Raw genomic sequence first — 3,720 nt, forward strand, 5'->3', positions numbered from 1 at the left:
TTGTTGCAATAAACTGCGATCAGCTTGCAATTTGCGATCAACTTGTTAATTAATATAGAACCGGCTTAACGTAACGCTGAAACTCTAAAAAACCAGCATGAATTCATGCTGGCGTAACGAAAACGGGTATAAAGCCTGTGATAGGCTCAATTCCTTTACGCCATACGCCGGTATGCCGTATGCTGTATCCATGGAACTTCACCTTCCATGACTGTACACTCAAGGATTCCGATTCTTTCCCTCGGAAATTTTTACAAATTTAGAAGTCACCTTTCTACATTAATGCTCACGGCGATTAACGAGTAAACCTTACGTCCGTGTACAATTAAATTTGACGAAAAAACGAAATAACTTAAATTTTCGAAAGTTTTAAATAATTTTAGTATTTTTTTATTCTATGTCTCCGTGGAAAATTTATTGCCACAACTAAAAATCTATAGTTTTATGTTATGTGCACTATAGATTTTCAGTAACTGGCAGTAAATTTTAAAACAACCATGCTATATCATACATTTTTATGATTTTCGTCCTCTACTCTCTAGATTCGGCATTCCAGGTACACGAAGAAATAGACTTCTCCGTTTCGATAGATATTGTGTATATAAATATATTATTATGTATTATTTATTTATATTGTAATTTAAGTTTAATATATATTCTAAGTTATGTTTCGTATATTGTATACATCTCAAAATATAAAAAAATATTTATAGAAAATAAAATAAATTTATTAATGTAATATATTGGGAGTACAAATAATTTCCGCTGTTAATAAAAAATTAAGCATTTATTGTGAAAGAACGGTACATAATGTTTTATTCAAAGTAATGGCCATCGCTAGCCACTACTTTTTCCAATCTTTCTGGTAGCATGTGAATACCGCGTCGGAAGAACGCTTCATCTTTTGAGGCTATCCAATCATCGATACAATTTTTGATATCTTCATATGATGTGAAGTGCTGCTTAGACAGGCCATGTGTCATCAATCGGAACAAGTGGTAGTCGGAAGGAGCAATGTCTGGAAAATACGGCAGGCGGGGTAAAACTTCCCATTTGAGTGTTTCTAAGTAGATTTTGACCGGCGCCGCAACATGTGGTCGAGCATTATCATGCAGGAGAATAATTTCATGCCTGGAGTAGTAATGAGCATTTTTCCTTGAATGCTCGGCTCAATCTCATTAATTGTGTTCGGTAGAGAGCCTCAGTAATGATCTTATTCGGTTTGAGCAACTCATAATACACGACACCAAGTTGATCCCACCAAATACACAATATGAGTTTTTTTCCATGAATATTCATCTTGGCTGTCGATGTTGAAGCATGGCCAGGTAGTTCCCATGATTTCCTCTTCTTTGGGTTATCGTAATGGATCCATTTTTCATTACCAGTGACTATACGATGCAAAAAACCCTTTCGTTTATGCCTGGCAAGCAGCATTTCATAAAATCGGTGAATGTGAAAAATCGGCGTTCAACTCGGCTTTCTCGGCTTCAGTTCATACTGGAACCCAATTCCCTTGCTTTTGAATCATTCCCAATTTCATATCAAACGATATGAAATTGTTTGTTGAGTCACTCCTAATGTAAGTGCAAGTTCTTTTTGCGTTTGGCACGAATCTTCATCCAATAATGCTTCCAATTCCGCGTCTTTGTACACTTTCTATCTTCCGCTACGTTCTTTGTCTTCGACGTCAAATTCACTGTTCTTAAACTTTTGAAACCACTTCTACTACTACAACTTCTCTCACTTAAGGCAGCATCACCATATGCTTCTACAAACAATCTATGAGCCTCAGCTGCAGATTTCTTCAAATTAAAGAAGTAAATCAAAAGTTCCCGCAAATGACGCTTATTCGGCTCAAAACTCGACATTTTCGTACAAAAAAAATATATGATGCTGATACAAAATCGCTAATATTTCAAGGTTATGGTGTTGCCGGATGTCCAATTTTAAGATATGTCGTTTTACATCAAATAATTTTAACTATAGTTTATTAGTGGCATCGTCTTTTGCAAACGGCGGAAACTTATTTGTACTCCCAATATAATAAATTAATAAATTAACATTTGCATAAATCATTAATGTTATTTCGTGACTGCATGCCTATTATTATCGGCTTAATATGGCCTGATTGAATTGAGTCTCAATCTAGAACATGTTTGACAACTATTATGAAACATTGCAACAACTGTACTATCCGTACATTCCATAGAATTTCAATGATCACATCTATCAGAAGACCGATGAAGAAGTGAATATTTTTCGTGAATATCTTAGCCTGACTCATTGGCTTATACAGATCTTCTCGAATGTCATTTTTCGTCTTTGCGACAGAACCCAGCCAATAGACAAGTCTGTCAGAGAATAAGTTTAGTCCGTAGCATATCTTTACGAAAACTTTTCGTGATAATGCGTTTACCTGAAAAATGTAATAAAAATCCACAAAGCAATTGTTTTTTATTTAGTGCAATTCGTGAAACTTATAGGGAGAAGAAAACTTATCTGAAATGCCACGTTAGCCTCCTTGAAGCTTACTGAATAATATATATTTACGCTTTCTTGCATTTCATGCCAAGATCCGTACATCCTATTGTCACCGTTTTTTTCCACAGAGATATGGAATAAAAATACTAAAGTTATTTAAAACTTCCGAAAATTCGAGTTATTCGTCTTTTCGTCAAATTTAGTTGTATACCGACGTAAGGTTTAGTCATAGTTTATACAGTAGCGCAACTCTAGCTGCGTTCCGTTTCATGCATGATGTGCATCATTTGTTTAATATCCCTTATTTAATATTCGGTGAATAAAAAGGATAAATAATGCAGCATCATGCGTGAAACAGAACGCAGCCTTTCTGTCGGCATCTTTAATGTTAGTGATTCCTAAAATGAGGAGAAGGGACATTACTTTACGACCAATCAATCGAAAGACAATCACGTAACTTACCTCTTGTTTTGTAGTCAATCAATTTATCGCTTTTTATAATCTTATGGTTTACAACTAAAAAAGTACATTTTCACGTGCTGTTAAAATAAATAATTGGAGCGACAGATTTGTCATTCTTATTCCAGCGGCTGAAATTTTGTAGTTTGAAAACTTTCAATTACAAGTATCAAATATTCAAACTCTATTAACTGTGCTGCCATAACTGTGTCGACCACCGTTAACTGCGATATACATAACCTAATTTATTCTTTTTTTTTGTTGCTGATTCAGGATTCGCAGTTAAAATAACTTAATAATTATTTAATTCAGCGTGTTAATACTGCAAATAAAAAAGATATGTGAAAAAGACAAATAATATAACAAATTTGTCGCTCAAATGTCAAAGAAGTATAAAAATGGCCAAAATTGGCTTTGAACAGCTTTAAAACCTATGCTGTCATTTAGAAAATTCGTAAATTCAGGGAAAAATATTTATTTATTCAGGAAAGCTTGGAAAACCTTCCAAATATAATAAAATAAATCGTTCAAACACTCTGCAAAGAAACTCATTTTTTAATAAATAATAGATTTCAAAATTAATGGTTTATTTACATTTAACACAAGTTGGATCATGAAATACTATAGGAACACTAGAAAGATACATATATATATATATATATATATATATATATATATANATATATATACATACACACACACACACACACACACACACACACACACACACACACACACACACACACACACACACACACACACACACATACATATATA

The sequence above is a fragment of the Atta cephalotes genome (assembly GCF_000143395.1).
Source record: "Atta cephalotes unplaced genomic scaffold scaffold00108, whole genome shotgun sequence".
In the NCBI taxonomy this organism is placed as follows: Eukaryota; Metazoa; Arthropoda; class Insecta; order Hymenoptera; family Formicidae; genus Atta; species Atta cephalotes.